A 21,762-nucleotide genomic window follows, 5' to 3' on the forward strand; every position below is an offset into this window, starting at 1 on the left:
TTCCTGGACCTATTCTCCACGCTAATAAATCAGAAACTCTAGAAGTAAGGTCATGGAATCTGAACTTTGAGCCACCTGAGGTTTGCTGTACATCCCTCAAATCTGAGAACTATTGCCTAACAATGAACTTGATTTTCTTAGGGTTCTCACTGCAACTTAGGAGAAAGTTCTGTGCCTTTAGAAACATGCAAGAACTCTTGAAGGCAATTAGCATACCATTTAGCAAGTAATTCAAATTTAAGGAAAAAGAACAATGGGATTTAAATTATCATCAAAACATACTTCTGTGCAGTGCCCTGTACTTGGTGCTGTAAAAACTGTAGAAATTGATACAATTTCATAATAAATATTCAATCTGTAATGATGAGCTCTGTCAATCTTAGAAAAGATAAATGTAGAGTTTAATTAGAAAATAGATGTCTCTCTGAATGTGAGGTGAAAGCTGGATAAAAATGCATTTCTGTCTGCTTTAGAAGGTACTATTCAAGATATGTCATTGTTATAATTTGAAAAGTATTACTCAGAAAGAAGACAGATTTCAGTTCAGTAGCTGTGACTGTAAGAAGACCAAGAAATAAAAGCCAAATGGATGAAAGCTAAGTCATGGATGAGTGAATTTAAAAATTATCACATATATTTAAAGTTAGCTGAAGAATTATAGCCGAATCCCAATTTGCCTCTCAACAAAATGATAGGCCTAGAGATCTTTACAATGAGATATTTCTCATGATGCAAACTGAAGCAAGGAAATTTCTTATTCCATGGTACTTGGCTTGTGTTGCTTCTTTATGAATTATGTTCTGATATTTTTAGATGACTGAGAATGTCAAAATAATATTGAGTCAGATGTATTGTCTTCATGTCTTTCATGATCTTAAAACAGCCCATTCTCTAGAACGGCAATCAGCTGACATCAATCTGACTCTGAAAGGAAAGCATTTTGTCTGAAAGGAAAGCTACAGGAATGGCACTGTAAAAATTACCTGTAAATCTAGCATACAAGTTTAGGTCAGACCCTTTCAGTGGGAGGCGGTAAGAAGCAAAGACTTGGACCACGTTTGGGGAAGCCTGGACTAGACAACTATAGAAGTTTAGATTTCTTAATTCACTGTACATACATAGACATCGATTATTTCTTGCCACAATAACACTTCATAGCAAATACCATAAAACCTCAATAGCCTACACATGCCTGGAATTATCTGCTGACCTTGTCTGAGGATCAGCTGGTTATCGGTTGATCTAAACTCTTTCCAGTTTGGATAACTGGAGGAACTAGGCATAGTCTGCATTTCTCTCATCATCTAGAAGGTTAATACAAGCATATTCTTATGACAATGGCTAAGGTACAAAACAGAGCAAGTGGTAATATGCAAAGGCTCTAGAGACTAAAGCTCAGAACTTGTCCATAATCACTTTCAGCATATACTATGGACTGATCAAAATTTAATCAGTATAGATTCAAGGGGTGGGACTATGCATCTTTAGTAAGAGGAACTCCATGTTCTTATGATAAAAGGGCATGAATGTAAGGGAGGAATGAAGAATTCAAGTCAGCATTGCAGTTGAATTCCCATTGTATATAGCACTGAGTTCCTAGTCTCTGTAGATATCATGCTGTGCAACGTCGGTAATAAAAAGCCTAAGACCCGAGAATGATTTCCAAACACATAGGGCTTGTTAGAACACAAATTACCGGACCCGTCTCCCGGGAATTCAATTGAGGGGGGAACCTGAGAATTCGCATTTCTAGCAAGTACTCAGGTGACACTGATGTTGCTCATCCAGGGACCACACTTTGAGAGCCACTGTTCTATGGATTTGGAATTAATATGAACTTTTAGGGATACTAAGGCAACTGAGGGCCATTGATATTTATAGGAAAGGCAATGTGAAGTGAAGTGGGAGAATCTGAGTAAGATCATTCTCCACATATCCAAGAGTTCATTCAGAACAGCAGATTAATCAAGGGCCTTTGCTGCCATCTTAACATGATCTGATGTAACTCATCCAGGTAGCCAAGCAAACATCATAGAGCTGAGTATGACTGCTTCATCTGATGCCTGATGAAAGTCACACACAAGACTCTATGTTGGCAAACAAATTTTGCAAGCATCACTTTCTTGGAAAAATTAAGTAAAATAAAGGTTTGAGACACCCAGCACACTTTGAGCAGATCAGTAAAAGCACCCAACTTTTTCTAAGGTCAGATTAGCTGCAAGTTGGGGGACAAAGATAAGCATGAAGAAGTGAGTTTCTCTGCCAGCTTTTCCTATTTAAGCCCTGATCTCTGCTGGGACATGATAATAATAGGTAAGAGGTTATTTCTGAAGGAAGAGAAATCACAATGAAGCAATGAATAAATGAGACCTTAATTTGGGAGAGAATAGGAAAATGCAGTTAAACTATTTTCAGGAAATCTGTGCACTACAACCAGGAAAGGTAATGTGATAAAATGTGAAGTTTTTAATATTGAGACCTATGTGAGGCTTAGCTTAGCCTGACACCATGGTTAAGTACTGAGCAGAAAGAGTTCCTAAGCTATTATTAGGCAAATAAAAAGCATATTACATTTTAAAAAATGCTATTTCTAAAAGTGTGCAGGCAAATATCAAAAGTGAATCAGTATTTCCAGATCCCTATCTTTGGAGATATCTTTAACTAGTACTCATTGCAACCAAAAAAAAAAAGAGAAGGTGTAAAGAGCATATGACCTCATTCAGAATCAATTTTATTAGTGTCTCTAAATGCTCATTTTAAAATTGAAATTAATAGAGAAGGGTCCAAAAAAAAAAAAAAGAGAGAGGCATGTTTTCAAGCTTCTGAACCTTTTCTTTATTGATCCCAAGTCCTTCTATTTAATCTTAATGAAAAAAATTTATATAAATAACTAAACTAAAGGGCAACAATGATTTTTTTGGAATAAATATACATCTGTTATGCTAATACAGATTTGAATGAAGCATTTTGCAAATTTCTTTAATAAATAATATTATATGAGCATGAATTTAATAAAATAAGGATCATTAAGTGTTATTTATGCAATCATAAATATACATTTACATGCTTTAGTTCAAATGTGAACAAAAACCTTAGAAAATGGTAGTTTTGCCACTGAGAGAGATGTCTCTCTCTTTATCATTATTAATTCCCTAGACCACACAGATACACTGAGAAGTGAATTCCAATTTAACTGAAATGATAAGACAGATATTATAATTTCACATTGAGGTTATTTTTATCTTTTTATCTATTTAAATGTTTTCCCTATGAAGTTCCCCCCTTCCACCTCCATCTATGACCACAGGCAGTGAAAATGTTCCCCAAAACTCAGGAGAATTAATAGATGAGTGGTTATCACACGGTCATAGCTCCTCGTTTGTTTTTTCATGTTAACCAAAAAGAGAAGCTGCATGAGAGCATCTCTAAAGATAGCAAGTGGCTTTTTAGTTATCTGTGAAACCTCACTTTAAATATAAGGAGAAGGAAATCACTGGAAGTTAAGGAAAGAAAATGTGCAAAGAAAAAGACCTATCAATTGAGAAATATATATCCACACGCATACCATGTCCTTCTCATCTATCAGAATAGGGAGACAGATTTCATTTGAGTTGGGCATGGGGATTAGAGGCAGAAATGCAAATAAAGGAAACCAAATTTAGGCAAGTTTCTTGAGTATCTTTTCCCAGTGATTTAACAATATGAGTGTTCAGATAAATACAGAATCTTACTAAAGGGTAAAGATAACGCTGCTTTCTGTTAGACTTACCATAAAACCCACTTTCTTGCCTAAATTCTTTTGACCTCAGAAGCAAGAATTTCAGTAAGTGGTGAGATTAAGTTCGAGGGTTAAGTTGCTGATGTCTAGACAACTTGGAATTGGATTCAAATAAAAATCAGAGCCCTCAAGGATGAAAAATTTATCAAACTAGCTCCATCTTTAAAAAGATTGTTAGAGTCATACAAATAAATGCACTTTTGCTTCCAAAGAAGATAAGTTACCTATTTGTAGCATATGAATTCCAGAGTGCAGTGCATTGATTTAATGCATCCAGTATACCAGTGAGTCAAATTTCACCAAAATCCAACAGAAATCTAAGTTTAGTGAGAAGAATGATTCTCCTGAGTATGCATTCCAGAATCTATTTAAATCTAGCCCAAAGTGTGCCACATTTCTCTGGGTGGATGAAGTAGATTTTATCAGAAAGAAGCTGACCCCGGATTCTCCCCTAGTAATTTGGCTGTACTGCAGAGTTATACTATCATTGAAACATCTAAGACTTTATTCCCAGTTTCTTGTCAGTAGTCATTAGGATTGTCATTAGCACTGTCAAATCCCTCTTGTGGCCACTTAGACAGGAGTAGACCCTCTGGAGCCCACCACGGATGCAACTGTGTTCTTCAAGGATCCCAGGCTGAACTGGCCTCTGGCCTCAAGGAGATGTTGATATCAGAGGCCAGTTCAGCCTGGGCTCCTCAGAGAAGATATTTTCATCCGAAACTGATTCCAGGTTCAAACTTCATTTCTCACTACTTTATGTAACAGAACTATAGAATAATACACCTTTGGCAGGAATGCTTTGAAGCTCATAAGCAAGGCAGATCAATTAAGTCTCTGAAGAAACAGAGTGATGGACAACAGGCTTTCCCCAGTAATAATAATGGTGAAGGTTTATTGAGGGTTTACTACGTTCTGGATGTTGTAAACTTGCATATTTCATTCAATTCTCACAAGAATTACATGACATACGTTCTGTTACCATTTTCATTTCACAAAAGCTAATGATGATTAGAGAAAATAAGCAAATATTGTAGTCATTCCTAATAAGTAAATGAACCCCAAAACTTGGGTGATTTTCCTTTCCAAAAATGGGTGTCATATTTTGCTTAAAGCTGTCAATGACAGGGAGGAGGAGATGGCAACCCATTCCAGTATTCTTGCCTGGAGAATTCCGTGGACAGAGGAGCCAGGTGAGCTGCTGTCCATAGGGTCGCACAGAGTTGGACACGACTGAGGTGACTTAGCATGCATGCATGCAGTGGAGAAGGAAATGGCAACCCACTCCAGTATTCTTGCCTGGAGAAGCCCAGGAACAGAGGACCCTGGTGGACTGCCATCTATGCGGTTGCAGAGTCAGACAGGACTGAGGTGCTTAGCAGCAGCAGCAGTCAATGAAAGAGATGGGGAGAAAGGATATAAAAGACAGGGGAAGGAAAAGGAGGAGGGAGAGAGGAAGAGACAGAAAAAATTGAATTTGGCTAAAGGTTGAGTTGCTTTGTTTTGTGTCTCTTCTCTCAGACCATACTTGAGGAGAATCCTGATGTCAGCTAATGAAAACAAAAAACAAACAAAAAAAAATTTTTTTTTGAGAGCAAGAGTCTTTTCTTAGGCACCACTGTGCCCCCCAAAGCCCACCTTCTCTGGTCTCACAGTTATTGTACTAAAAATTATATGAAGTATTTTAGAACTCTAGAGATTCTCCTTTTTTCTTTTTCTCTTTTTTTGGCCATACCACATGGCATGTGGGATCTTAGTTCCCCGACCAGGGACTGAACCCATGCCCCCTCATTGGAAGCATGGAGTCTTAACCACTGGACCACCAGGGAAGTCTAAGACCCTCCTCTTCAGCATTCTACCATAAGGGGAGAAAACTGGTTTAGATATATCATCTAAATGTATTCCAAGTATGGTATGTTTGTCAAATAATTAGCTATTTTCTCTATATACATCATATGTATTATGTAATAGACTCCTATTCTTGCATTAGCAAAGAATTTTATTATGACTAAACTGGAACTAGAACACACATTGTATTTTTATCTCTTGAATCAGTTCCAAATTAGAAGTTCTAGATTTATTTGCACCTGATGGAAATAACAGGAATGAATTTGACCAAATGAACCATTTTCAACAAAGCTGTTTGGCAGCGGAAGAAATGTTAAGCTTTTCAGTTTCCCACATAGTCACCTTTTTTCCTCCCACTTCATGGTCAGCTTAATGCTTTTCATCAGAAACATTAAACTTCATTAAACTTGTTTTGTTTTTAAGAAACAATAAACTTTCTAATGCCTCAGGGAATCTTAAAACACTACAGCATCCTCACAAATAATCCAAACAATATATGCAATTGGATTGGCTCGTGTGAAATATTTCGACTCTTCAATGAGAATGGAGACAAAAAGGCACCCAATAATCTTTTCTTGTCTAAGCACCCTTACAGGTAAAATCTACATACTAATAACCTTCCACTGCTCCCCAAAACTTGTCAAGTTGATCAATTTGCCCCACTGCAGTAAAGTAAGGTCTTGGAAATACTGTCCTTTCATGGGAAATTTTTTTTCTCATGCTAAATTTCTTCATAATATACAGATATCACTTTTTTAATGTGTGCAGACTAACAGGTCTCACCTTTGGCTTCCATTGCAAATATTTTGAATGTTGATATAAAAGATGGTTTATACTGATATCTGTAAAGGCTAGTGGGGGGATCCTGACTCTCCCAGAGTACTAATCTAGGATTCACTTGCTCCCACTTTTAATCTCAACTTTAGTTCTATATTTATGACTTGTCTATGAACTCAGCTACCTCATCTAAAAAATGAGGCAATTAGAGCTCCTCTGTCTTTAAGAGCTACTTACTGTGAGATGACAATTCACTGTATCCAGGAAAGGAAGTGTTCATATCCTAATTTCCTATGATTCCATTCCCCTTCATTCCTAAGTCACTTACCCAACCAGCCATCCACACTCTCTCATGTTATTTCTTCCCCTACTGGCTTCAGCCTTGCCCTTTCTCTTTAATATTTTGTGTTCTTTCTCAGTTTGATTTTCTTTCCTCTTCGGCCCTAAAATTGTTCATTTTCCTCTCCATGGGGTCATCAGAACAAGCGGCCATAAGGTCTCTATGATCACTTAGGTCTTCTGGACAATTACATGCTATCAGTATTCACCAGCATTATACCCACTAATCCCCCACACCTAAACCCCAGAATTGACTATTGGAACTTTCAATAATTATGAGTTTATTAGGTATTTTAAGAAAAAAGAATTCAATTGAACCTTGAATTGTACCTATGGCACAATATACTGTATGTCAGTGATAGGACGAAGAAATTTTTCTCTACCCTTCTAGGTTCTTCACTTCAGTTCAGTCGCTCAGTCGTATCAGACTCTTTGTGACCCCATAGACTGCAGCACATCAGGCTTCCCTGTCCATCACCAACTCCCTGATCCTACTCAAATTCATGTCCATTGAGTCAGTGATGCCATCTAACCATCTCATCCTCTGTCAGCCCCTTCTCCTACCTTCAACCTTTCCCAGCATCAGGGTCTTTTCAAATGAGTCATTTCTTCACATCAGGTGGCCAAAGTATTGGAGTTTCAGCTTCTGCATCAGTCCTTCCAATGAATATTCAGGGCTGACTTCCTTTACGATGGACTGTTTGGATCCCTTTGCAGTCCAAGGGACTCTCAAGTCTTCTCCAACACCACAGTTCAAAAGCATCAATTCTTCATTGCTCAGCTTTCTTAATAGTCCAGCTCTCACATCCATACATGACTACTGGAAAAACCATAGCTTTGACTAAACAGATCTTTGTGGGCAAGGTAATGTCTCTACTTTTTAATATGCTGTCTAGGTTGGTCATAACTTTTCTTCCAAGGAGCAAAGGCCTTTTAATTTCATGGCAGCAGTCACAATCTGCAGTGATTTTGGAGCCCCCTAAAATAAAGTCTCTCACTGTTTTCATTGTTTCCCCATCTATTTGCCATAAAGTGATGAGACCAGACGCCATGATCTTAGTTTTCTGAATGTTGAGTTTTAAGCCAACTTTTTCACTCTCCTCCTTCACTTTCATCAAGAGGCTCTTTAGTTCTTTGCTTTCTGCCATAAGGGTGGTGTCATCTGCATATTTGAGGTTATTGATATTTCTTCCAGCCAGCCTGGCATTTCGCATGATGTACTCTGCATATAAGTTAAATAAGCAGGGTAACAATAGTAGGAACTGGAGCTTATCTCACTCACCCTTGTCCTGCTCTTTGCAATCGCCCTAGCCCCTGTAAACCTGCAAACCTGCTTAATCATGCCTGTCCGTGTATAAAACACTCTGTAACCCCTTTGTTCAGGGCTCAGAGCTTGGAGTGTTAACTCCTCTGGGTGCGCCAGCATAATAAACCTGAATTCTCCAACTCTCTGAGTGTGGTGCTTGGTTTCTTGAGTACTGGTTTCTGCAACATTTCTGGAGGCCCCAGCGAGATTCCAACCACGCCAGCCCCTTGAGCCACCATACTGGTGGCTCCGCCTGGCTGGAGCAAAGGAACCCCGAGGAGAACGAGAAGGCGTGCCAGCTGATGGTATTCTGGGTTCTCTTTCAAACTGGTATTCTGACCCTCTGGATGGCCAAGCCCCAACCAGACTTATTGGAGGGATGGACCAACTCACCAGGAATGGCCACAGGATAAGGTAAGGCTCTGGGGCCAGTCCCCAGTCAGGACATACTCCAACAGGTAGAAAAGGAGACTGATCACCTCCTTGGGCTCCCAGGAAGGGAGCATCAGATAGGGAGAACTGGGGACTCCAGAGGAAGGGAGGCATCGTGCCTCATAACCTCCTTGGGGCTCCCAGGAAGGGAGCAACACTTAAGCAAACCTGGCGACTCTGGAGAAGGGAGGCATTGTGATAGCCTCTAAATGATTGTGAGTGCATGATTGCTGATTGAACAGAGTGAGAGAAAATCTTTTTGGAAACTGCAAAGCCAATTCTTTTACATACACAGTTAAAAACAACTAGCTTGTTAAAATGCCTGCCTAGGAAAAAGCTTGAAGTTAACCTTTTCCATGCCCTTGAAATATACAGCCCACTTTGCATGAGACCTCAGTCTTGGGCAAATTAGAACTTAAAGCAAAAAAAAAAAAAAAGGGGGGGGTGTCAAAGAGATATTTTAAATCTCAAACAGAAAACTAAGATCTCTGTCTGTCTGTCTGGATTTATGTATGTCTCAGTGTATGTCTTCTGTTTTTTCTTTGTTTGTTTGTTTGTTTTCTGATAATATTGTTGAAGTTGTAAATGTATTTTAATTTAATTGGCCTAAAAAAGTAAGTGCTTACAAATCAAACAATTCTAAATACAAGATAAATTAACCTAAATAAATTTCAGATGCATGTAAACTGGGAAATATTCAATATTTAAAATCTACTATTAATGCTTGTTTGCTAATCTAATAAAGAAGTAAGATGTATGTTTTTAATAAAGAAGATATAAAAATAAAATTATATTTTATAAAGAGAAAAGAAAGTAGGTCTGATTTACAGGTGGCTGTTACAGAAAGTGATTAAAAGGTTTGTGGAAAGTGGATCCTAAAAAGTTTTGTGCATGGTTAGGACTAACTAAGTTTAAAATAAATTTAAGTTTACCTAAATGAGTTTAAAGTAAGCTGGTGTAAAACTTGAATTTGGCCTTTCTCTCTGTTAAAAGGACATACTTTCTTCAGATGTTGAACTGCTTTTAATAATAGATTTAAGTTTATTTACCTCTTAATTGATCTGTTCTATATTTACCTTTAAAATGTTGTTCAGTTCAGTTCAGTCGCTCAGTCATGTCTGACTCTTTGCGACCCCATGAAGCACAGCACACCAGGCCTCCCTGTCCATCACCAACTCCCGGAGTTCACTCAGACTCACGTCCATCAAGTCAGTGATGCCATCCAGCCATCTCATCCTCTGTCGTCCCCTTCTCCTCTTGCCCCCAATCCCTCCCAGCATCAGAGTCTTTTCCAATGAGTCAATTCTTCGCATGAGGTGGCCAAAGTACTGGAGTTTCAGCTTTAGCATCATTCCTTCCAAAAAAATCCCAAGGCTGATCTCCTTCAGAATGGACTGGTTGGATCTCCTTGCAGTCCAAGGGACTCTCAAGAGTCTTCTCCAACACCACAGTTCAAAAGCATCAATTCTTCCGCGCTCAGCCTTCTTCACAGTCTAACTCTCACATCCATACATGACCACAGGAAAAACCATAGCCTTGACTAGACGGACCTTTGTTGGCAAAGTAATGTCTCTGCTTTTGGCTAAATGAATAACTATTATTTCACAGTGACTTATATGATCCTACCTGAGTGTTATAAACCCTTTTGATATTTATTGACAAAACTTCCTAAATAACTTGACTTCTAGCTAACTTTGGGATGATTCAGAGGGCCCCTGAGACATCCCAAAGAGCTATTAAGCTTCCTGGGTTCACTGGACATGTTAAATTACATGGGAAGTACTGTTGAAGGGGTGATAAATCTTTTCAGATTACACTGTATGGTTGATGTTACTAATATATATATTCTAAAATTGTGTAAAATTCATATAGATCTGATATGCCCTCATAAAATATGGTCAATTATAATTCTAGTTATCATATTAAAGTGCTATGATCATGTTTCTTTATCAATTGCAATAGAATCAGATTTTAAACATGCCTTCTATGGTTTTACTCTCATGTCTTTAGAGAAACACTGCTAGTTCTTCAAGATTTATAGAAAAGACTTTCTAAGGTTAAGCAGATAAACAAATTTTGTTATTAACAGTAAGCTGGTACCAGACTGAAATTTGGTCTTCTCTTTATTTAGAGAACAAAGTTTTCTTAAAATGCAGCTTTTGATAACAGATTATGAATTTCCTTGCCCTTTAAGTGATTTATATTTGTTTTTAAAATCTTTTTGTTATTTTGATAAAGTAAATAAACATTATTTAAGATTATGGTACATGTAAACAAAGGTCTTTCTGCTTCAACAACAACAAAAAATAGTTAGACCTCACAGTTAGACTTTTGCTATCCTGATGTCCTTAAAATATGGCAATAGTCTACTCCTAAATCAGGAAATTAAAAATAGAGAAACAACAGCTGAAAATCAAAGAGCCAGGGCTATGGGAAATCCAAGATGGCTGCTTGGCTTTTCCCGGCTCCCTGACAGACCTCATTTTTATTTGATGGGTTAAAACCTTACCTGGCTACAGTGTTAATGCCCTCACAATAAGTTCTCAAAAATATATATCTATTATGTTTCACTGAATATTAAGTTCTAATTTTGTTAACTAAGGTCTGTGCTTACTAAGACTCACTTTTGAGATAGTTCCTTGTTATATTTTATATTGCAAAAAGTTTAATTAAGTTATAAAAAGGACACTCTAAGATTGTTTCTAAAGCTTATCTCAGTAACCAGTCTTTGGATAAAGGTCAGATGCTCCATGATGTACAACCAGGAGATTAACACTTGGCTATAACCATTTAACTGAGTCAGATGATCTGGGGTATACGGGGCTATACCCAATGAAAGTTCTGGACATAAATTCTTCCTTATGACCTTATTAATAACTGCTAGCTATACTATTTTCTGTGTAGATTGCTTCAGAAGATTATTTCTTACATTACCAAACGTGTGACTGAGCCTGTGATAAAATGCTGATATACAGTTGCATATGAGATCAATAATTGTAATAATGCAACTCTAGATATGAAAAAAAAGCAACAAGAGGAAATATTTTCCTGAACCAAGAGGCTAGTAAGACAGGTATGGTCCAGAGACTTTTGCTACTTCCAAGGCCTGGTCTAGTGACAACACATTGAGTGGCGTGTCAGAGTGGGAGTGAGCCTTCCCAGCCCTGTGAGAAACAATGACCATGAAATGCCCCTAAAACATGGGCAAATATGTGGCTGTGAAGGGTCCCTGCTGACTGGAAGTTGGCCCTTGCCAGCTGCCTCTACAAAGATTAAATCATGACTACTACAAGATGCTGACCTTCAACACCCCCTTGAAAGGAGTTCAGGGTGGAGACAAAAAAATAAAATCAAGCTTCTGCCATGCATTGGGTGCTCTGGGAAAACTCCAGAAAAACAGGCCTTCAGATAGTCAGATGTTTTCAGGTAAAGATTTTTATGAGTCCAAATTCTTGTACCTTCTTATACCTAGAAAAACTAATGTCACGAATCGATGTCTGGACCAGGTTCTCCTGGCTAGCCCCTCAGCAGTTTTCCTACATCTATTAATCTTTGGGCCATATATCTTTAACTTTCTTGTTAAGTTTATTTCTCTAAGTAGTAGTACAACAACAATATCCCCCACAGTGTTAGAACAAGCTGCTTCATCATTCTGTGGACTCTCATCTCCCTCTATAAATGCACCCCAAGGTCTTCAGGCTATTCTCCCTTTGAGATCTAATATGAGAGACCATCGCCAGTGATAGAAAAGCTCAAGGGAGACCACCAACAACTAGCTGACCTGGAGATGTCCCAACACCTCCAGGCCCTGGGAAAAGTCTTCCACCATATCACCTGAGAAACCTTAGAAAGGACACCCATTCCTTTGGGCAATTGGGTTCATCCCTATCAGCCAGGAGATGAGATATGGGTTAAAGATTGAAAAAAGGAACAACTTCAGCCACTTTGGATAGGCCCTCACATGGTCATCCTGGCAACCCCTACTGCTGATAAAAGTTATAGGTGTCATCCCTTGGATCCACCACACCAGAGTCAAGAAAGCAGCAGCTTCTTGTGAGGAGGACACCTGAAAAGCAGTTCGGGACCTCAAAAACCTCCTCAAGGTCCAGTTCCGAAGACAACAGCCCTCACCCATGAAGGACGCTGAGCCCTGCTCTAGTCACTCCAGAAGCTGACTAGTCAACGCACAGCAGAAGCTTGAGGATTCTTCAGCTTTGCAATGGCCACAATCCAGCAGCTGGCTGGTCGATGCATGGCAAAAGCTTGAGGATCCGGCTATCAAAATATTGATGGATTTTCATTGTCAACCCTGGCCTCTATCCCTAATCGATAGTATTGCTGTGCTCTTCATTACAAGGACCAACTCGACTCCCTGGCTGAGGTGGTTTTACAGAACAGGAGAGGGCTAGACCTACAGACAGCTGAAGAGGGAGGACTCTGCCTCTTCTTGAATGAACAATGATGGTTTTATGTAAAACAATCAGAAGTAGTCAGGGACATGGCCCAACAGCTAAGGAAACAAATCATAAAAAGGAGAGAGAAACTAGCTAATTCCTGGGGTAATTCAAACAAATCTGGAGCTGGACATCGCGGCTTCTCCCTTTAACAGGTCCTCTCTTCATGCTCTTTGCAGTGTTCTTGTTTGCCCTTGTATTCTCAATGCAATTACCCAGTTCATAATCTCTCGGATTAAATCCATAAAGTTACAAATGGTAATAGCTCAATATAGCCCCCTAAACGATGGGGAGCTCTGAATGTCCTACCAAAACATGAGATGATGCTTTCTACAATGAGTGACAGAAGCATCAAGAAGGGGGAATGAAGAGGAAAAGTTACAATTTTACATAACCTCCTGCTCCTTCTGCCTCTGTAACCCAGCTTGCTCCTTGCAAAGTCTAGATCATGTAGGTCTCAGAAAGTAGGGACTCACAATAGTAGGAACTGGAGCTTATCTCACTCACCCTTGTCCTGCTCTTTGCAATTGCCCTAGCCCTTGCAAACCTGCAAACCCACAAACCCACTTAATCATGCCTGTCCGTGTATAAAACACTCTGTAACCCCTTTGTTCGGGGCTCAGAGCTTGGAGTGTTAACTCCTCTGGGTGCGCCAGCATAATAAACCTGAGTTCTCCAACTCTCCGAGTGTGGTGCTTGGTTTCTCGAATACTGGTTTCTGCAACACTCTGTCCATGGGATTTCCCAGGAAAGAACACTGGAATGGGTTGCCATTTCCTTCTCCAGGGGATTTAGGCAGTTTAGGGGGAAGGTCAAAATGTCCTCCTTAGTTTTTTGGGTCTGGACTGTTTTCAGCTGCAAAAAAATCTGCATGCCAAAGAGACATTTTGAGGTGGCAAGTTTTACTTCCCCACATCAGTTATTTCTATACTTTTTATTTTGGGGGCCATGCCATACAGCATGTGGGATCTTAAGTCCCTGACCAGGGATTGAACCCACCCTCCTGAACTGGAATCATGGAGTCTTATCCACTGCACCAACAGGGAAGTCCTTAGTTTATATATATATATATATATATATATATATATATATATATATATATGTGGGTGATTACTCAGAATGTACTATAAGATTAAAATGACCTTATATTTTATTATATGCATTAATAGTGTGAAATAAATTCATATTTTATGACAAGACAAGAAAAATTTAAACATAAAAAAAAATGTTCTGTGCCCTTTGGCCTACTCTCTCCCTGCACTGTGCATTGTGTATCTACATTATGCATTAATCAAGCCTCCCCCATCAACAGAAATACCTGCTTATAAAGAGCAACATTCTCCCAGCATCAACAGGATAACTCCTTAAAGATAACATTTCTTTTTAATCTTGTGAGAGGCCATGATGACTCATAACCCATTACTCACTAGACTGTGTAAACTGTCAATAATACATCATTTAATGTACAGCCCTCTGTCTCAATATTTATATAACTGTGCATTGATCCTCAACCAGTGGAAGACTTCTCAGAACTTTCTGAGAGCCTGTTCCCAGGTGCCTACCAGGCTTCTCCATCCATGGAATTTTCCAGGCAAGAATACTGGAGTGGGTTGCCATTTTCTTCTCCAGGGGATCTTCCTGACCCAGGGATCAAACCCAGGTCTCCCACATTGCAGGCAGACACTTTACCCTCAGAGCCACCAGAGAAGCCCGTTTCCAACTAATAACTCTCAATTTGACTCAAATAAAATTTTCCATTTCTTTCTTAGATAAACTGATTAATTTTTCATCAACAGTACTGTATTTTAAGTTTTAACTTTTTTTTAAAAATCAAACCTCCAATGTGCATAAAGCTGGAGACTTTATGGATTAAGTTGTGTACAATTTAACAGCCTATTTCAATGAATAGCTGGGGTAAAACAGCCCATGGAGGGTGTGGGGTATGTAACTTTTTGCTCTATTAATAGAATTCATGGAAAAGAGACTGACTTTTTGCTGCTACCAAATCTCTCATAAATGGAAACTTCATATATTTTAATTGAAAACATTGTTATACCTTATATATCTCTATGAAAACATTTCTATTAAGACAGTTTTATCAGTATTTTCCAGTTTTATATACTGAATCATCCTGAACCAGTTCCTTGGGGTGGTGAGGGGAACAGTTCACTAAGAAAATGTATAAGGCAACTGGAGATTGTTTTACCAGTAGGGTCTTCATAAGAAACTAGTCAGCACCAAATTATGTGACTTGAAAAGTTAAAAAATCACCTAAGTACAAAGAATGTACACATTTGAAGATATATTTATTTTTAAAAGTGAAGTCAAGTGCCTCTAGCAAGTTACACACAAGCAGCAAAGACGAGTCAGTGAGCTGAAAATGACTAACTGGTACTCTAACAGTGGGGAAAGGAGCAGGGCATAAATTTTGAAAGAATGACATAACCTAAGGACACAACATAAACCAGCGATTAGAATCAAATGGGACCAAGATGGCAGACAAGACTAGACTTGATCTTCAATGAGCAAGCGAAAAGACACACCCAGAGGTGCCATGACAGTTCCAAGCCACTCTCAAAAGACCAAGGAGTGCACAGTGGCCCAATTCCTGGAAATGTCCACCCCATCTCCAAAACAGATGGAATAATCCTCCCACTCATTAGCACATGGGCCTATGAAAACTAACCACACCACATTTTGCAACACATTTGCCCTCTGCGATGGCTCACACGCTGTCTGTGGAGTGTACTTCTCTCTAAATCTGAATAAATCTACTTCTTGCCCATCACTTTGTCTCTCTCTGAATTCTTTCTGCAATGAGACATCAGAACTTTGTTAAGTCCTGAAACCAGGTACCGTGGGTTTGGGCTGGGTTTGAGTCCCAGCGACGTGGGTTCAAGTCCCAAGCAGGGTTTTGGCTGGGTTTGAGTCCCAGCCACATGGGTTCAAGTCCCAAGCAGGGTTTTGGCTGGGTTCGAGTCCCAGTCTGAGGTAAACGGTTTCAGTACATTACCTTCTTTGTACCTGGATCAGTTCAAATATAACCTAAAATTGAAGGTAAGCACAGTTATATATTACACATTATGATTATATATTATACTTGAGAAAACCTAGGATAATCGGTAGGCATGAATATCATGCTTAGGGTCACATAGGGTAGAAAGACATCTGTAATAATAGACCAAAGTCTATCCCATACAAATTCACCCTTGTTTTCACTTGTTAAAGAGTTTCACCACTCTCCTGGTCATCTCAGGAAAACACAGTCTTGTTTCCTTCAGTGCTTCCCAGGGCAAACAGGAAAAAGTCTCCTCTGGCTGTTCTAAGCCCCATGCTAAAACATTCCCGGACCTTTAAAAGGGAGGATGCCCTCCTGGGACTGATTAAATGCTTGACCAGCTGCTGTAGGTGTGAAATCATGAGGAGGAGACCCAGAACTAGGGAGACAGTCTGCAAATGCCAACCCTGCTGCTGCTGCTAAGTCGCTTCAGTCGTGTCCGACTCTGTGCGACCCCATAGACGGCAGCCCACCAGGCTCCCCTGTCCCTGGGATTCTCCAGGCAAGAACACTGGAGTGGGTTGCCATTTCCTTCTCCACTGCATGAAAGTGAAAAGTGGAAGTGAAGTCGTTCAGTCGTGTTTGACTCTTAGTGACCCCATGGACTGCAGCCTACCAGGCTCCTCCGTCCATGGGATTTTCCAGGCAAGAGTACTGGAGTGGGGTGCCATTGCCTTCTCCAATGCCAACTCTTCCTCCTGCTAATGAGAGTACCTTTTATCAGGTGCCCCAGCAATATTCCCCTTAAAGCATTTATACCCTCATTAACCCTTCCCAGTCTTTTTCCTAAGGATGATGTAGTCTAGCTCTTTTATCTTTGCTCTTATCCATGATGCTAAAGTAAATTTAAGTCCTGACTCTGATGCTAAGCTTCCAGATGTAAAATGAAGCAAAACAAAGCAACAAAATCCTCATGCTTCTCTCTCAAAATACTCAGGTCTTGATAATCAAGAATCTGTGCCTCGGTATCATGTTTATTGAAATAAGTCAGACAGAGAAAGACAAATATTGCATGATTTCATCCATATGTGGAATCTAAAAAATAAACACATAGAATAAAACCTAGACTCACAGGCATAGAAAAAAATTAGTGGTTGCCAGAGGGAAGGGAGTGAGTGAGTGAAGTCGCTCAGTCATGTCTGACTCTTTGCGACCCCATGGACTGTAGCCTACCAGGCTCCTCTGTCCATGGGATTTTCCAGGCAATAGTCCTGGAGTGGATTGCCATTTCCTTCTCCAGGGGATCTTCCCAACCCAGGGATCGAACCCAGGTCTCCCACATTGTAGACAGACGCTTTACCATCTGAGCCACCAGGGAAGTCTAGAGGGAAGGGAGGAAGGGCAAAATGAGAGAAGGGAATTGGGAAATACAAACCCTAAGACATGGAGATATAAAGTACAGCATGGGAATACAGTAAATAATATTTTGTTAACTTTGTATGGTGATAGATGGTAACCAGACTTGTGGGGATCATTTTGCAATGTATACAATTGGCAAATAATTTTGTTATACATGTAAAACTAATATTGTATGTCATCTATACCTCAAGTTAAAAAAAAAAAAAACAACTCTGCACATAAATAAAACAGTTTTAAAAACTTGTCTAGAAACTCAATTGATTCTTTTGTTGTTTCTGAGATCTTTTGTGTCCTACCTTCCCTAGAGCAAATAATTAAATGCCTCATTAAACTCAGAGGACTCAGTGGGAGTGGAACAATGTGAAAGAGTTAGGGTAAGGGTAGAGAAGATAATATTGGCTAGTGTCATCCAATGGGATCCCCCTACACAAAGATATATATTTAAATGACTTTTTAGGCTGGCCTGAATTAGTGATGAAGATTTGATTCAGTAACAGTCACCTAATAATTTACCAATAGTCAAGGGTGACAAAGCACAAAGACTCCACCTAATATTAGTCCCCACAGCATCTGGTGAATATTGGAGTTCATCCAAGTGTCACTCCAAACTATAACCAATTGATTGACAGTAACAAGGAAATAGTCGAATCACAAAAGTGTCAGAAAATCAGAGAAGGGGAAATAACATAGTACCATCACTAGTCATTTGTCTTATCCAGAATTATCTTTCATTTATTTACCAGTACCTCTAAGCAGATATTGCCACTACTCAGATAACCTTTGTTAATATTCCATTAACAAAGGTTATCTAAGTAAATCTCTACATCTTCCAACATGAAATAGCTTAAATAGTTCAGGCTGACTCTGAATCCATTGTGCTGTGCTTAGTCGCTCAGTCATGTCTGACTCTGCGACCCCATGGACTGTAGCCTGCCAGGCTCCTCTGTCCCTGGGGATTCTCCAGGCAAGAATACTGGAGTGGGTTGGCATGCCCTCCTCCAGGGGATCTTCCCAACCCAGGGATTGAACCCAGGTCTCCTGCATTGCAGGAGGATTATTTACCATCTGAGCCACGGGGATTCTAACACAACACCTCAGTGAACCTTACATTCACATACCACATGACCTACCAATAGGTAGATTGTTAACAATGGCTGGCAGTTTGTTCATGTCTCCCTGAATCCACAATCTCAAAAAGCTTAATGTCCTTTGCTAAGGTTCAAAAGAAATCAAAACTAAATAATATATGTTTAAAGTAAGAATATAATAAATACCAAATTTTGGATAGTGAACACCTGAGGGTAGGAGGGGAGTGATGGAAGCAGGGGAAGGCAATAGAGAAGGAGCTTGTGAATAATAAGCTAATGTTAAGGATGTTTTGTTGGATTGGCTTGAGTGATAAATTCCTGGCTATTTATTATGTAATAAACAGACAAATGAAGGCCAAGCATGAATCAGTGATGATAATTCATTATAAACCAATAATTATGTTTAATTGATCTGTTCAGCTGAGGCTCCACAAAATTAACTAATAAATGGATGGCAAAATTATATAAATAAATGCAAATAAAAATAATTGGAATACTATTCTTAATATATTAGTTTAACTGGAGTTCAGGTCACAAGTTTCAAAGGAGACAAAAAAGTACACTTTATAGAAACAAATGGGGACTTCCCTGGTGGTTCAGTGCTAAAGAATCTGCCTGCCAGTTCAGGAGATACAGGTCCAACCCCTTATCCAGGAAGATCCCACACGCCATGCAGCAACTAAGCCTGTGCACCACAACTACTGAGCCTGTGCTCAAGAGCCTTGGAGCCACAGCTACTGAAAGCCCACACCCTGCAACCCGTTCTCTGCAATAAGAGAAATCACTACCATGAGAAGTCTATGTTCCACAACTAGAGAGTAGTCTGTAAGGCGAACACGGAGGAAAAAAAGAGTGAACCAGGCATTCAGGCAGAGCAAGATTTATTATAGGAAGAAAGTGACTGACTTTGGAGAGAAACCAGTGCTCACCCTTTACAGCCAACCCTTCTTATACCCTATTGATGGGAAATTGTGCCCCGAAGGGAGGGGGCCTTTGCTTATCTTTAGCCTGCAGCTGGGGTCTTCTGATCATGTAGTTGGAGGGGTCTCATGGTTTGGGTGGTCACGTGGTCTTGAGAAACTGGCACCAGCAGGGAAAAACAGGATATCACCTGTTTAAGGAAAAAGCAGGATGCCACCAGAGCAACGTGGCCACTGTGAATTCATCCCTTGTTTGTCAGGTGACCACAATGGGCCATTTTTAAATAATATGCTATGAGCCCCTTGTGGACCCTAACATAGTTCCCACTCACTGCAACTAGAGAAAAGCCCACACATCAATGAACACCCAGCACAGCCAAAAATAAAAGAAATTATTTAAAAAATAAATGGCAAAATTCACAATGAAGTTGTAACACATGAATAGGAGTTGGTGATGGACAGGGAAACCTGGTGTGCTGCAGTCCCTGGTGTTGCAAAGGGTCGGACACGACTGAGCAACTGAACTGATACATCAGATAACATGGCAAAAATAGTCATAAGGCAAATACTACAAATAGTAAAAGAAAAATGAGACAGACTAACACTGGTGACGGGAGATGATAATTTACATTTCTTGGTCTATAAAAGACCAAAAAGACCAAAAAATCTCTAAAGAAATAGTATATGAAAATAGAATATTTAATAAAATATAAAGTGAACCAAATGCTGTATTATTAAAGAAGACAATACAAATTCTTTTCAGATAACCCAATCTTAAAAAATCTTAAAATATTCTTAAAAATCAGTAATATGTTAGTCACAAAGAAAATCTCAACAACTGCAAAATGTAGAAATAGAATAAATGATTAACATTCTCTAATGAGAATACATCAAGATGTTAATAACAAACCCCAGAAATTAAAAAACTCTTTTACCTATTAAAATTTTTACATATTTTCATATATTAGTTGAGCCAAAAAGGAAATACTAATGGAAAATTAAGAGTATCTAGAAAATAATCATTGAAAATTATGTATCCAGACTGACAACTACAATGAGATATCACCTCACTCTGGTCAGAATGATCATCATCAAAAAGTCTACAAATAATAAATGGTGGAGAGGGTATGGAGAGAAGGGAACCCTTTTATACTGCTGGTGGAAATTTAAATTGGTGCAGCCACTATGGAGAACAGGATGGAGGTTTCTTAAAAAGCTATAAATAGAGGTATCATATGATCCAGCAAGTCCAGTACGGGCATATATCCAGAAAAGATGAAAACTGCAATTCGAAAAGAGACATGCACCCCAATGCTCATAGCAGCACTGTTTATAATTGTCAAGACAGGGAAGCAACCTAACTGTTCAACAACAGAAGAATGGATAAAGAAGATGTGTTAAATATATATAATGGACTATTAATAAGTCATAAAAAAGAATGAAATACTGCCATTTGCAGTAACATGGATGGACCTAGTGATTATCATCCTAAGGGAAGTCAGACAGAGAAAGGCAAATATGATACCACTCCATAGTGAAAGTGAAGTCACTCAGTCGTGTCTGACTCTTTGCGACCCCATGGACTGTAGCCTACCAAGCTCCTCCATCCATGGGATTCTCCAGGCAAGAATACTGGAGTGGGTTGCCGTTTCCTTCTCCAGGGGATCTTCCCGACCCAGGGATCGAACCCAGGTTTCCCACATTGGAGGCAGATGCTTTAACCTCTGAGCCACCAGGGAAGCCCATATCACTGTATATGTGGAATCTAAAAAATAATAGAAATGAATATATTTACAAAACAGAAACAGATTCACAATCATAGAAAGCAATCTTATGGTTACCAAAGAGGAAAGGTTGAGGTGAGGGATAAATTAGGAATTTGGGACTGACGTATACACATTACTATATATAAAATAAAGAACAAGGATTTACTGTATAGCACAGGGAACTATACTCAGTATGTTGCAACAACCTGTAATAGAAAAGAATACATATAACTGAATCACTCTGTTGTACACCTGAAACTAACAAAGTATTAAAAATCAACTACACTTCAATTTTTTAAAAGTATCTATTAGGAATAATTAAGTAGCTAACTTTTGCATTAACCAAATCAAGAAAGGGGGGGAAAGTAAATAAGAAATAAGTAAATTTCTTAAGTACTTAAGTAATTACTTGTAAGAAATAAGTAAATAAGAATAAATGAGAAATAGGTGAGGAAATTAAAAGTATCATAGGATGCTATTTTGCTCAATTATACATAAATTGGGGTGAAATAGATAATGTGCTAGGAAAATTAATTTACCAAACTAATGTAAAATAAAGGATATATAATACTGGATTTCTGTAGGAGAATTAGGAAAAAATTTATCTAATGGCTATTTCATGAAGCACTATTGACAA

The 21,762-nt window shown here is 39.0% G+C and overlaps 1 long non-coding RNA gene across 23 annotated transcripts in view; it reads right to left on the reverse strand.

Moving 5' to 3' along the window:
* The window catches only part of LOC147340006 (uncharacterized), a 384,986-nt gene that overhangs the window by 339,215 nt on the left and 24,009 nt on the right, over positions 1 to 21,762 (reverse strand). The window contains exon 3 of one of the 23 annotated variants that reach the window (XR_015159262.1): positions 5,177 to 5,328. The exons of the other annotated variants lie outside the window; for them this stretch is intronic. This is a non-coding gene — a long non-coding RNA (uncharacterized LOC147340006). Of the gene's footprint in view, positions 1 to 5,176; positions 5,329 to 21,762 lie in introns of those variants that run through there. 23 annotated transcript variants of the gene reach the window in all.

Source organism: Bos grunniens, chromosome X, assembly GCF_055505025.1.
Source record: "Bos grunniens cultivar Pamir isolate PY7600 chromosome X, Bosgru_T2T1.0, whole genome shotgun sequence".
NCBI classification, from domain to species: domain Eukaryota; kingdom Metazoa; phylum Chordata; class Mammalia; order Artiodactyla; family Bovidae; genus Bos; species Bos grunniens.